The 14971-nt window shown below is 40.0% G+C and overlaps 1 protein-coding gene across 1 annotated transcript in view; it reads left to right on the forward strand.

Moving 5' to 3' along the window:
• Positions 1–14971, forward strand: part of DLGAP1 (DLG associated protein 1) — an 884156-nt gene that overhangs the window by 578591 nt on the left and 290594 nt on the right. The gene's annotated exons all lie outside the window — the stretch shown is intronic.

Here is a 14971-nt window from a genome sequence, read left to right on the forward strand (position 1 = left end):
AACAGTTCATTAGAAAAACCTCTTGGGGGCACCTGGGTGGCTTAGTCGGTCGAGTTTCCGACTTCAGCTGGGGTCATGATCTCGCGGTTTGTGGGTTCGCAACAGGTTCTCGGCTGTCAATGGAGCCTGCTACAGATCCTCTGTCCTCCTCTCTTTCTGTCCCTCCCCCATTCAGGCTCTCTCACGCACTCTCTCCCTCTCTCTCTCTCTCAAAAATAAATAAACATTTAAAAAAGGAGAAGAAGAGAGAAAAAACTTTTTGATTTGAGGAATGTGCAGTTTTTAAAAAGTTGTTATTGTGGATGCACATTACCTGAGATAAGTAAGTCTTGTGTTGGAACTTAGAGATCCTATTTCAAAGTTTGTAATAGGATTTATTGTAAAGGAGCTTTTCCTGAGTGATCAAGTAACAAAAAATAAGGATTTCCCATATATAAGTTTGAAGCTGAGAGGAGAGAACTCAAAATTTTGTAAAAACAGCACCTACTCTCACAGTCTAGTGGAACTGTAGACAGATAAATACAATTCAGAGCGAAGTTAGAGGCATAGATACTTGAACAAAGAATATGGGGGCTTAATAGGGAGAAGCATTTCAAGCTGGGGTTTAGAAAGAACGGATAGAGAAGAAAGACTTCTCCATTTGAAATGCTTTCTCTCTGGAGCTTTGGAGCCAGAGAGCTGTGCTCAAACCCTGTGTTTACTGATCGTGCAATTTTGAGTGAGTATTTTAAATGCTCAGGTTCTCTGTAACATGGAGTTAATAACAATACCTATCACATAGGGGGGTTGAGAGGATTAAGTGAGTTAATGTAATGTAAAAAGTGTAGAACAATGCTTGGAAAAGGGACATTATGTAATGCCCCAATCAGTGCTGTGATTTGCATTAAGCCTAAATACTTGGTGGGAGCAATGTGAACCGAAACAAGAGAACAGACTTAAAGGCACGGCAGAAATCTTGCTGTTAGAGATCACAATGTCATTTAGCCAGGTTTTTGATGAAATCCTAAGTGTTTTAGTTTCCTGTCCCTGCTCTAACCAGTCACCACAAACCTCGTGGCTTAAAATAACACACCCTTATTATCCTATAGTTCTGGAGATCACAAGTCGGAAATGGATCTCACCGAGCCAACGTCAGAATCTGGTCAGCAGGGCTGTGTCCCTTCTGGAGGTTCTAGGGGGCAATCCATTGTCCTGCCTTTTCCAGCTTCTGGAGGCTTGCCGACATTCCTTCACTCCTGGCTACGTCTTCAGTCTTCAAAGCCTGCAATGGCATCACCGCTCTTGGCTTCTGTGGTCAGGTCTCCTCCTCCGACTCTCCTTGCCCCTCTCTTTCCCTTCCAAAGACCCTTGTAGTTATGTTGGGCCCACCCAGGCAACCGAGGATAATCTCCCCATCTCAGGATCGTGAACTTTATCACATCTGCGAAAGTCCCTTTTGCCACATAAGGTAACATCTGCACAAATCCCGTAGAGTTAAGACGTGACCATCTTCAGGGAGCCATGATCCTGCCTGCCGCACAGTCTGCCACCTAAGACACGATATATTTCTTAAACCTAACCGTTTTTTAAACTTTGTATGAAAAGTGCATGAAATCCTCCAGCCCGTGCGTTATCAGCTAAATGAGATCACTGTATACATGCAGTATTCCCCAGATACTTCTTTTATATGGAGACAGAGCGCTCAATTTTTGTGTCTGTTACATTATTTTAAACATAAGATCATTTAGACTATGAAGCTATGTTAGTCTATTTTAAACTATTTAAACTATTTTTAACTGTTGGGGCTAGCTTCCTCTTTGCCTGTGAATTCCATATTTGCTGCTTCTTTTTCACTTAAAATGCTTATTATTCCCTACAGTAAAACACCAATTCTTTATACATTTGAAATCTTCTTCCAATATCCATAAATGTAAACGCGTACATTTTATACATTTGCAATGAACGCGTTACATATATTTTTGCCTTTTGTGGCACATGGTACAATTTTTTTTAATCTTTATTTATTTTTGAGAGACAGAGAGACAGAGTGTGAGCGCGAGGGGAAGCGGGGGGGGGGGGGGGGTGCTCTATCAGCACAGAGCCCAACGCAGGGCTCCAACTCACAAACCACAAGTTCATGACCTGAGCCGAAGTCTGACACTCAATGACTGAGCCACCCAGGCGCCCCCATGATACAATTTTTTATTTCAAACACTGTGAGCACTAAGTATATGTTAGGCCCTCTGTTAAGGACTAGGAATACAAAGTTGAAAAGACATGACTCCTGGCCTCAAGGGGCTCTTACTATAGTGGAAGGGGGTGGGATACTGATGGTAAGAATTTTAAAAAGGAGAAAACACTATTAAAATATATAGAATTGCCTAGATTTGGATATTGAATGACTGAAGTGTCAGGGAAGAAAGAGTAGAAATGATGACCAATCTATGGTTTGAAAAATTGGGTGCATGTCATTACCTCCAATTGAGACAGGATAATGGCGGCGGGGGGGGGGGGCAGCAATGGGAGGAGCGGCGGAATAAGTTTAGATGGAGAAGATGATTTTGTTCTAGACATTTTGAATAGATAATCTGTCTGCAGAATATCCAGTTTAAGATGTCCCATAGGCAAACATTCATTTATTCAAATATTACTTGGGAGGTTCTTAAAATAATCCAGACGAGAGATGACTGTGGTTCAGACTAAGGTAGAAGGAATAAAGATAGAGGGACTTCAAGATAATCTTTCTACCTGGCCTTACAGGTGTCAGGTTGGTCAAAAATCCTCAGGTGAGGAAGATGGAGAAGTGGAGGCAGCTGAATGTATGATTCTGGAGTTCAGGAAGATGTCAAGATCAGGGAAAGTTTCATCAAGGTTATCGCATAGAAGGTCGAGCCAAGTTTGAGAGTGAATGAGATCACATTGGAGCACGTGTAAGTTAGAAGATGAAGCAGTACAGGCCGGTTTCCTGGGCTGCACAGACGTTAAATCACAGACGTGAAGCCAAGGGAAGCAATAATAAAGAGCCAGAAAGATAGAAAAGATAAAAAGGAAATCAAAACAGCATGGAAGCAAAGGGAGAAGGGGATTTCAAGAAAGGGAAAGTTCAGCAAGGTCAGCTACCAAAGAGTGGTCAAGTTAGGCAAGGAATAAAAAGTCTACGGATGAATCTGGCAATTAGGAACTAACTATTGGATGTGCCAGTAGTTTCCCCAAAGCGATAGAATAAATATAATTTTGTATACGTTTGTATGCATACGAATGCTTATCATTTTAATAAATGCTTATTATTTTTTTTTAATTTTTTTTAACATTTATTTATTTTTGAGACAGAGAGAGAGAGAGCATGAATAGGGGAGGGTCAGAGAAAGAGGGAGACACAGAATCCGAAACAGGCTCCAGGCTCTGAGCTGTCAGCACAGAGCCCGACGCGGGGCTCGAACCCACAGACCGGGAGATCATGACCTGAGCTGAGGTCGGACGCTTAACCGACTGAGCCACCCAGGCACCCCAAATGCTTATTATTTTTAACGTCACTCATTTTAATGAAAATATGCATAGCTATTGACGTATGCTAATACACCATGGTCAGAATATCCATGTCTCTGTTATTTAGCGTTTGAATTTTTGTTCAGTTTTTCACCGTTATGAATAATGCCATAAATATCTTTTTCAATAAGATGTGGGAGCTTTTTTTCTGGTTAGCCTTTCCACATGTTATGCACTGTTCTTCAATTCAATACCAGAAGTACAAGCAACTCTTAGTATCTTAAGATCATCTAAATATTCTAATTTGGAATAATTATTCTGCGGAGACTTTCACTCCGTCATTTTCAGATGGAGATAATCACAAATGTCTGGACTACTGTCTAACCTCGAGTGCACACTTCTAAAATGAGCATCTCCTTAGCAACTACATGCTGAAACCCTCTTTATGCAGCAGTATAACATACAATAATCTGCACCCGAATCCCTTTTCTGTCTCTACAACTGCAACCAATTTAACACCCATTTGTAACAGGTTTCTTCACTTTCAAATGACTAAAGTAATTTCCCACCTATTAGCTATTTTTGTTGACCTCACTTCACTAGAGATCCTCAATCTGAGTTTTATTTTAGCAATCACAATTCTCTCATCTAATTAACAAAAAAATTGGGCCATTGCCTCAGTGGCCTGCATCCAACCTTATTTTGACTGGCAATTTTCTAATAATATCTCACTGTCCTTTCCACCCCCATCCTTAGAATAGCAGTTTTTGTTTCATGGAGTTCATCCTCTCCCCAGTTCTCTTTGCCCCCGTTCTCTTGTTTTTTCTCTATCTCTTTTGTGTTTTTTTTTTCCTTTCCTCTTCTTTATTTAGTAACATATCCAAATCTTTTACTGTTCCAAATGCCTCGGAGAGTATCAAATTATTTATTCAGTGGAAATTCCTAGAATTAGACTAGCCCAGCCAACGGGCATGCAAAATGTTAAGGATTTTTATACATATTACCCATTGGCGAAAGATTATCTGAATTCTCACCCAGTACCTGTGTCCATTCCTGACACCTTTGTAGAAGATTCTTCCCTATTGCAATACAGATCCTCCTCCTTTAGCCTGGATGTTAAGTGCGAGGTGAAAGTAAATCAAATGACTCGTTCACCTGGCAATTCTTCAAACACTTAGTGATTTATTATTTGTCCCTAAGTCTTCATGGCTCGCTCTTCAAAAGACCTAGTTCCTTCATCAGTTCTCTGAGAACAGGACTTTTCAGCATCCCAAGTGACAACTCCTATCTAGTTCCAAGAAAAGCAGCATCCTTCTTAACTTGTGGTATAGTTGTGTGAGCAACATTTCAGTTGAATTCGGACTTCACAGCGTCCACTGAAGATATCTGGACACGAACACTCTATCAGTGTGCTAGCTTGTCTGGCAGCCGTGTCAACCCGTCTTGCACTCAGGTAAAATTTGTGAGCCAGTTTTTCATAGAAAATCGTGTTGACGTGTTTCTCCCACCCTGAACTGTGCACTTAAATGACTTGACGTTATGTAAACTACCATATGTATCTTTATTAAATGTCACCTTATAGGGGTGCCTGGGTGGCTCAATCGGCCGAGCCGCCGTTCTTGATTTCGGCTCAGGTCGTGATCTCATGGTTCGTGGGATGGAGCCCCACATCGGACTCTGTGCTGAGCGTGGAGCCTGCTGAAGAGTCTCTCTCCCTCTCTTTCTGCCCTTCCCCGACTCTCTCTGTCTCTTTTAAAATAAATAAATAAGCATTTAAAAAAAGGTCACCTCATAGATATGAATATGTCTTTCCAGGTTAGAGGTACCCCTCCCTGTTGTGCAAGTTGTGCACTATTCCAGGAAACACCATTTATATTGATAGTTACTTTGGTGTTATTTATTTCTTACTATAATTTTCCAGCAAATACAGTAGAATCTTGAGGAAGGCATAGCTTGCTTCCAATGTACCTGCCTGCAAGTGCCATTGGACTACCAAAACGAATGGTTTTTTTTTTCTGTCAAAATGGAGAATACTAAATCTGAAATACAATATTTTAAATGGTTTCCCAAGATGTGTTATATTGTAAATCTCATAATAGTGTCTAATATATCATCATCAAAGTTGATAATTTAAAAATGTTCAGAATAGGGCCCAAAACAGAGGCTTATGCATTCAACTGCAGACTATCCTACGGTTTTTCATGAAATGATTTCTATACCATATAGGGAAAATCATTCAACCAGTTATAAATCTCATATCCAGTCTATACTTCCTTATTATGTTTAAAAGTTTTTCATTTTGTTAAATGATACCAATCTGTTCTTTGTACCTGTGAGCTCATTTCTTTTTAAAAAATCAGGGGCACCTGGGTGGCTCAGTCGGTTAAACATCCAACTTCAGTTCAGGTCATGATATCACCATTTGTGAGTTCAAGTCCCACATGGGGCTCTGTGCTGACAGCTCAGAGCCCGGAGCCTGCTTCGGATTCTGTGTCTCCCTCTGTCTCTGCCCCTCCCCCCTGCTCACACTCTGTCTCTCTCTCATTCTCTCTCTCTCTCTCAAAAATAAACATTAAGGGGCGCCTGGGTGGCTCAGTCGGTTAAGCGGCCGACTTCGGCTCAGGTCATGATCTCGCGGTCCGTGAGTTCGAGCCCCGCGTCGGGCTCTGTGCTGACAACTCAGAGCCTGGAGCCTGTTTCGGATTCTGTGTCTCCCTCTCTCTCTGCCCCTCCCCCGTTCATGCTCTGTCTCTCTCTGTCTCAAAAATAAATAAACGTTAAAAAAAAAAATTAAAAAAAAGACACTAAAAAAATTTTTTCATCAAGCATTACGGGGGAGGTTTATAAAGTTAATATATATTTATTGGGGAGATTTTTTTTAAACTACATAAGAAAATAAAGATCATAGAAATCACCCAGAGATAATCACTGTGAATCTTTTTGTGTTGTTGCTGTTCTTTAAAAAATACTGATAATATTGAGCAATCTCTGAATAAACTCACCGAAGAGAAAAAAAGAAAGCATCATATAAACACCATTAGGGATGTAGAAAAGAACAAGGATACAGGGGATATTAAATCTATCACATGAATAGAATAGAAACAGATTTCATACCAATATATTGAAAACAAGTGGATAATCTTAGAAAACTAAATTCGTCAAAATGTAATAAAAACAGAAACCATATCCATGGCAGTTTAAGAAATTGACACATTAACTTAAAATTTACTCAGAAAAAAAAAAGACCAGACCCAAAGGTTCTAGGAAACTTGCAAGGAAGGGGTAATCCCTGTTATATAAAAATTCTTCTGGAGATCTGAACAAAAAAAGATGCCAAGTTCATCAAATTCATTTTAGGATTTAGTATAATCTTAGACAAAGGCAGTTTGAAAAAGGAAACTTTTAATGCAATTTTTTTACAGTGAACTTGATGTAAAAATTCTTTAAGTTTATTTATTTATTTTGAGAGAGAGAGAGAGCGTGCGCACAAGCGGGGGAAGGGCAGAGAGAGAGAGAGAGGAAGAGAGAATCCCAAGCAGGTTCCACCTAGGTCAGCACAGAGCCTGACACGGGGCTCAATCTCACAAACTGTGGGATCCTGACCTGAGCTGAAATCAAGAGTCAGACACTTACCCAGGCGCTTCTGATGCAAAAATTCTCAATAAGTATTTCAACAAAATTAAATAATTATAAATAATGTAAAATAACATGACCAGATGGGATTTATTTGGTAATGAGAGGGAAGCTTAACATTAGAAAAGATACATACTTCACAGCATTAGGAAATTAAAGGAAAAAACTACAGGATTATCTTAATGTATGCATAAATTATATTTTGTAATATTCAACAGCTACTCATGATTTAATTAAAAATTATGACAAATTAGAAATAGAAAAAAATCCTTAAAGTGTGTCTGACAGGAACTTTGTGTAATGTTGGATCATCCCTTTTAAATCCATGAAGAAGGTGGATTTCTTCTAAAATGTACTGAACTAGGTTTTGGCCAGTTATTTCTATTTCTACTTTTATTTTTATTATGTGCAACTGAAATATAGCATTACATTTGTCTCAGGTGTACCACATAATGATTCCAGATTTATATCTATCGTGAAATGATCACCACACTAAGTCTGATTAACAGTCATCATCACGCGTGATTACAAAAAAAAAAAAAAAACGTTTTTCTTGGGATGAAAACTTTCACGATCTAGTCTCTTAGCAACTTTCAAATATGCATTGCAGTATTGTTAACTATAGTTACCCTGCTGTGCATTACATTCCCAGGACTTGGGTATTTTACAACTGGAAGTGTGTACAATTGATCTTTAACAATTGCATCCACCCCCAACCCTCTGTCCCTGGCAACCACCAATCTGTTCTCTGTATCCAGGAGCTCGCTTTTGGGTTGTTTTTGTTTTGTTTTGTTTTTTTAGATTTCGAAATCCATCCATGCTGTTACAAATGGCAGCATTTCCTTCTTTCTATGGCCAAGTAATATTCCATTATATGTGCACCACATCTCCTTTATCCATTCATCCACCAGGGGACACCGATGTCGTTTCCATATCTTGGCACTTATAGATAATGCTGCACTGAACATGGGAATGTTAGCGATTGGTTCTTTGCTGACATTTTTCTGTTGACGTCATGCCTGTCTATAGCTTGTTCCCTATTATTTTCCCCCTAGAAAGGCTCATTTGAGCAATATAACCCAAATTCCTGCCTATTCAAAGCTATGTTTTCACTTGAGTCTTTATACTTGAAGGAGAGCTTGACTGGATAGAAAATTCTTGGCTTCTGCTTTCTGGGCTTGCTATCTTATAGATAGATACTGCTCTCCTATGTTCTGAGGTTAAGTGTTTCTGTGGGTTATCTGATCTCAACCTCATTTTTTCTCCTTCAACCTGATTTTTATCTTTCTGCCCAACTGCCTAAAGGGTTGTTTCCAATAGTTTCTCTGAGATATGTCTTTATGTTGATCATTCTGAATGGCTTGTCACTGATAAAATGGGTACCTTTTTATTAAATCAAGTTGAGCCTTTTTTATTTCAGCAAAACTTTATTGAATTATATTTTAAGTTAATTATATTATGCTATTACTTTGATTTTCTTCTTCAGAATTACAGCCATCCATATGTTGGATAGATTTCCTTGCTTCTCTAATCCTTCTCTTTTTATCACCACTTCCCTGCTCTTTTCCGTTTTTATCTTTCCTGTCCCTTCATTTACCTTCCTTTCCTTCAGTTCTGCCTGTTCCTATGTCACATCCTCCAGCTGTCTACAAGCAACCTTTTCTGGTATCCTCATTTCTTCCCTGAGTTTTTATAATTCTTCTTTGTGATCTTCTTTTATAGCTGTAATTGCTTCATTAATTATGTTTTGACTTTGGGGTATGCTTCCAATCTTCTTTGTGGCAACATCTTTTCCCAGTGCATTTTTGTTATTTACTCTTTTTTACATTCTTTTTTTTTAATGTTTATTTTTGAGAGAGAGCACACGTGCATGCAAGCAGGGGAGAGGCAGAGAGAGAGAGGGAGACAGAGAATCTGAAGCAGGCTCCGCACTGTCAGCGCAAAGCCCGACGTGGGGCTCAAACCCACAAACTGTGAGATCATGACCTGAGCCTAAATCAAGAGTCAGATGCCCAACCAACTGAGCCACCCAGGCGCCCCTTTTTTATATTCTTTATAGTACCTGTATGTGTATTCCTTTTATGTGACTCCTATCTGAATGAGTTATATTTTCCTAGAGAATCAGAAGTTTCCTTCAGAGGGAATGGTGGGCAGTAGTTTCCCAAGAACCAAGGGCTGCCTTTGCTGTTGCTGCAGCTTAAACCGTTTCTTTATAATATGCTGCATCTATGGAGTCACACATCCTCCAACTCTCAGACCAAACCTAGTTCTTTTCTCCTTCAATTACTTCACACGGATGACCTCACAGGCTGCCTGTTGTATGGGGACACAAAGGATACAGTCATCTTTAGAAAGAATTGTTCTGGCCCTTAATGAAAGCTGCCCACTTATACTCCACCACCTACGTTAGTTTCAGACCTTTCCACGGCTTTCCTTTCACACTGAGGTCCTCACTTTGGATGACTGTGTATTTGACGGAGCTCCGCTGCACCCAGGTCCCCCTCACGCCTCTAATTTACCTGCCACATTATTGTGACTTCCCTCCTTGGCTTTCCGCTGGACTCCGACTTTGGAGTTGGCGCATTTTCTGCCGGTTTTGCTGAAAATATGATTTGTGGGCTTCTCTTCGTTTTGTTGTGCTGCTGTTTTTGTTCTTTGGAATGGATTCCAGGAGGAGAAGGGAGAAAAAATTCAGTTTCTGTGAAAACCAGTCCTGTTAATATTTAGAAATATTTTCCTGCTCTTTTCTTTCTGCAAAAATGAGTTTGCATAAGAAAGCTCAGAGTATGTGTTTACCTATTGACCAAGTTGCTTTCCTAACATAAAAATAAAACTAAAGCACGGTCAGCTTTTCTTACTAACTTCTTCATAAACCCGGGCCGTTTCTCTTCGTGCTCAGAGACCTTCTATTTAACAGCCTATTCTAGGATGATGTTGCCTTGTAAGTTCAAGCCTATCGAGCTGTTATCTTTTGGATGATTTAAAAGCCTTCTCTATCTTTGTCTTTTCTACTGCACTTTCTTGAACAATCTTTAAGATTAGCTACCTGGATTCTGGGGTCCTACCAAAAGTTCTTTGAGTACATAAAGATATCATTTGCCTGGGCACAAAAAGTTAAGCTGAGTGTTTTTAGGTGTGTCTTCTTTTTCTTTTTAAATTTTTTCTAATGTTCATTATTTATTTTTTAGAGAGAGAGAGAGACAGAGTGCAAGAGGGGGAGGGACAGAGACAGAGAGAGAGAGAGAGAGAGAGAGACGGAGACACAGAACCCAAACCAGGCTCCAGGCTCCGGGCTGTCAGCACAGAACCTGATGCGAGGCTCGAACACATGAACTGTGAGATCATGACCTGAGCCTAAGTCGGACACTCAACCGACTGAGCCACCCAGGCACCCCTAGGTGTGTCCTCTTTTTAAAAAGGAAAATATCCTTGGGGCACCTTGGTGGCGCAGTCGGTTAAGCGTCCGACTTCAGCCAGGTCACGATCTCGCGGTCCGTGAGTTCGAGCCCCGCGTCAGGCTCTGGGCTGATGGCTCGGAGCCTGGAGCCTGTTTCCGATTCTGTGTCTCCCTCTCTCTCTGCCCCTCCCCCGTTCATGCTCTGTCTCTCTCTGTCCCAAAAATAAATTAAAAACGCTGAAAAAAAAAAAAATTAAAAAAAAAAAAAGGAAAATATCCTTATTGAGAAAATCAATTTATTAATCTATTAATCTAGTAAATCTTATGATATTTTAAATTAACATCCTGCATGCTAATTTTCTAAGCAAAAGGCATGTGTTTGACCAATAGTGGATCTTCATGCAGTGGTGACATCAGAGCCATGTTGACCAGGGAAAAAGAGAATGATCAGATTTTATAATTAAGAAGAATAGCCCTGACTCCCAACACAGAACACATGCTTTAAATTATTTTGCTAGTAGCAATATACTGTCATCACCCTCTCACCACAGCCTGCCAACTTCAGAGCTCTTTCCTTTATTCATTCAAGAAATATTTATTAAATGCCTACTATTGCCAGGCCCTGTGTAGTTGCAAAGGATACGGTGATGATCAGAAACAGACATGATCCCTACTCTCATGCTCCTTCTTGTCAGTGGGGAAATAAATATTACTAAAATCGATTGCACAAATAAATTTAAATTTACTACTATGGCAAGGGCTCCTGATGAACTGTGGTGGGAGCTGTCCCTTGTCTGCAGTCAGGGCTGCCCTTTCCTTTAGTGGGAGGAATTGGCAGAATTGAGCTTCCCACAGGACTAGGGCCCCTACGGATTCTAAGGGATTGGGCAACTGGCATTTCTTAACACTACATAAACATCTTGCACCTAAGACAAGACTGCTGGGTCCCTAACGCCCAGAATGCTTATTCCCTGCCTTTCCTCCTTGCAATGCATTCCTCATACTTGTCTTCTTAGGAGAGTGACCAATGGGGAGGTAGTTCTCTCCATAGTTCGTTTAATGAAGAGACTCAATGGAAGCCAAGTCTCTTCAAAGATGCCAAGAATATAGTGGCCCATGCACCTTCTGAGCCCACCGCTCACAAGTACAAACCCATCCCAAGGGACCACTTTGCTCAGTACCTGTGAAGGAGATTATGATACTCTAATAACATACCGACAGAACTTCAGAGAAGCACGCCCTAGGAAGTGATGACTGAGATTAGGTCTGAAGGAAGAACTAGTCAATTAGACTATGAATCAAGGGAATCATGCAAAGGCAGGAAGAAACAAAAGGGTCAGAGATAAATCTAGTGTGGCTGGCTCACCAGGATAGTGCAAGAGGAGGTCGGGAAGATATGCAGCACTATATCATTCAGGGCCCTGGGGTTGTGTTTAAATTTTGAATCTTTATATCCTCACTGTTGTGTGGAGGAGGGTAGAAGCAGGGAAAGCTGACATTCGCTTTGCCTTCTGAAAACATCCCTTTAGATGGAGTGAAACGGTAAGAAACGTGGAAGAAGCCACGAAAGGTAAAATATACATCCCAAGTGAAAGATCCTGGCGGCTGGGACTAGGGTGGAGATGGTGATATGGAGGCAAAAGTTGGATAATTTCCAGAGATTCCAAATCTATAGGACTTAGTGATGCAGAGGGAGAAGGAAGTGTCCAGAACGGGACCTATGTTTCTGACTTGCATGGAAGATGGTGTTTCCATTCCCTCAAGTGGGGACTCTGGTAGAGCTTCAGTCAGGAGTGGGCAGCGGAGCCGGGAGGAGAAAATGAGCTTGATTTGGATGCTCCTGTGGATGACGTGCTGTAAAGTATCTAAGTGAATGTGTCAAGGACCTGAAGCTCCTATGGGAAAGCGGGAATGAAAATATAAATTTATGAGTCATCTGCATACAAGACGTTTTCCTGGAATCCAAACTTCTCTTCCCCATGCTTCTTCTTCTACATGTACCATCTTGTAGATCATTTTCTTTGATAGAGAAAATGGGAGAGCTTGAGAGCTCGATGTTTTGTCCTCTTCCTCCCTCCTCCCCACTGCTCCTCCTCCTCTTCCTCCTCCTTCATCATCATCTGTTATACCGTTATACCATCTGGACCAAGCCTTGGGATTATCTTTGTTCTTCTATTTGTTCCAGTTTATATCTTTTTAAAAGGCCTCTTCTTAAAATTGTTTTTGGATTTTTTTTTCCTTTAATTTTTTTTTTTTTTTTGGTTTTTAGTTTTTGGTTTTGTTTGTTTTTGTTTTGTTTTGTTTCATTTTTTTAGTGGGCTCCATCCAATGTGGAGCCCAATGTGGGGCTTGAACTCACGACCCTGAGCTGAAATCAAGAGCCAGACTCTTAGCCAACTGAGCCACCCAGGCGCCCCCATCTTGGTGCAATTCTTACAGATGCTCATCACTTACCTGTATTCATCCTTGATGAAAAACTCATCTCTCGTGTATGAAACAAGTTCCTTTAATGGGAACACTTCAAAACCCTCCTTGTACAATCTTTCTTGCTTTTTATTCTCATCTAGGTCATTTGATATCATCTCAACAGAATTAAGAGTTGTGATCCTGTTTTCCCTCTTGAATCATCTGCCCTTATTCATCAAAAGCAAGTCTGTCCCTATTCTCCTTCAATTTTTTCCTTTTCCTCTTTCTTCTCTTTTTCCTCCTCTTCCTTTATTGTCATCCTCCCCCTCTCCTTCCTCTTCCCCTCACTCTCTCTGATTTGGGGACTTTTTTCTTTATTGAAAATTAGCCATGACTAAACATCAACACAAATGGTCCCTTTGGTCAGGTCTATAGCTCATGAGTCCCCAAGGGTTTCCTACATTTGGCATTATCCTCAGTCCCCCCCTGCCCCATTTCTCCCCATCTACTTTCTGCAGAATTTACTTTATATGACTAATTCTTATCATTACAAACACTATATGGCAGTGTTTCCATGGCAAATTAATAATTTTATTAATATGTTTATTGACGTGTAATTTACCAACCATAAGATTCCCTTATTAAAAATATAGAATTTAATGGTTTTAGTATATCCACAGAGTTGTGCAACATCATCACAACCTAAGATATGGACATTTTCACCACCCCAATAAGAAACTCTATTTATTAGCATTCTCTTCCCCGTACTGCTACCCTATGCCCAGGGTGACCACGAATCCACTTTCTATCTCCATAGATTCTGCTTATTCTGAGCATTTTATATAAATGGTATCATATAAGATGTAATCTTTTGTGACTAGCTTTTTCAATCAGCCTACTATTTTCAAGATTCATCCATGTTATAGCATATATCAACACTTAATTTATTTTTAATGCCAAATAATATTCCATTGTGTAGATATACCACATATTTTTAACCATTCGCCAGCTGATGGAAATTAGGGGTGTTTCCATTTCTTGGCTCTTGTGCATAATGGTGCTATCAACATTTGTGTACAAACTTTTGTGTGGACACATGTTTTCATTTCTCCTAGATATTGAAGTATGAGTCATATGGTAACTCTGCTTCACATTTTGAGGCAAATCAATCACTTAATTATTGCTTTTCCTTTATCATTGCTCACTAGAGGCAGCTATGTTCTTATTAATTCAGGAGAGGAGAGTTTTAGGGTCTGGTTTTGCAAGGTGACAAAGACAAGAAAGGTTTCAAAGTCTTTAAGCTAAAATTACTTTGCTCAGTCATGTTGCCCTTGTCTGTTGATAATCTTGGACTTGTCTGGCTGTTATGATGGCACATTTTACTTGTTAAAGCTGGATTTTAATAAATGCTCAAATTCTATGAAGTAAAACACCTGGGAGAGGACACTGATTGCAGTGTCCTTCCTTTGCCCATCTGGGAAGGAGACGTACTCTTGTGTTTGCCCAAGGGTTTCTGAAACCGGTTTAATTGGTTTGAAGAAAATTAAGGAATTATTAAAGAATATGACTTATTTTAGGTGAATTTGATATTCAGGAGACAGGTATCTATTCTTATTTTACTGTTGGAGCCCTAACGTCTCTGTCTGCATTAGCTATTAGAATGTTGTATCCAATTTATATGTGTCTGCATACTTATCTTCAAAACTGTAAAATGCATCTGTCTTTCCATCGCTAGTCAGACAAGCCGGTATTCCTTTTTTAGAAAATTGCGGAGATCACTCCCCCATGTGTATTTCTCCTTGACAGAATACACATTAGCCACTGTGTGTGCTGCAAAGTGAGCCAATAGCCTAAGAATCTACCGAGATAATGAAAGAGAGCAATGTAATTTTGCTGGGATGGTGAGTGTGCAAGACTCTACAACTGCTATGCAAAACTGCATGGGCTTTAAAAATCTACACTGTTTACTTGAGTGTTATTCTTGAGTTATAAGATTTGATTTCGTTAGTATCTTCATATGAATGAAAATGTAAAGTTGCAAGTCTAGAGTTGTGAGCCATGGCCAACCAC

Source organism: Panthera leo, chromosome D3 (assembly GCF_018350215.1).
Source record: "Panthera leo isolate Ple1 chromosome D3, P.leo_Ple1_pat1.1, whole genome shotgun sequence".
Taxonomy (NCBI): Eukaryota; Metazoa; Chordata; class Mammalia; order Carnivora; family Felidae; genus Panthera; species Panthera leo.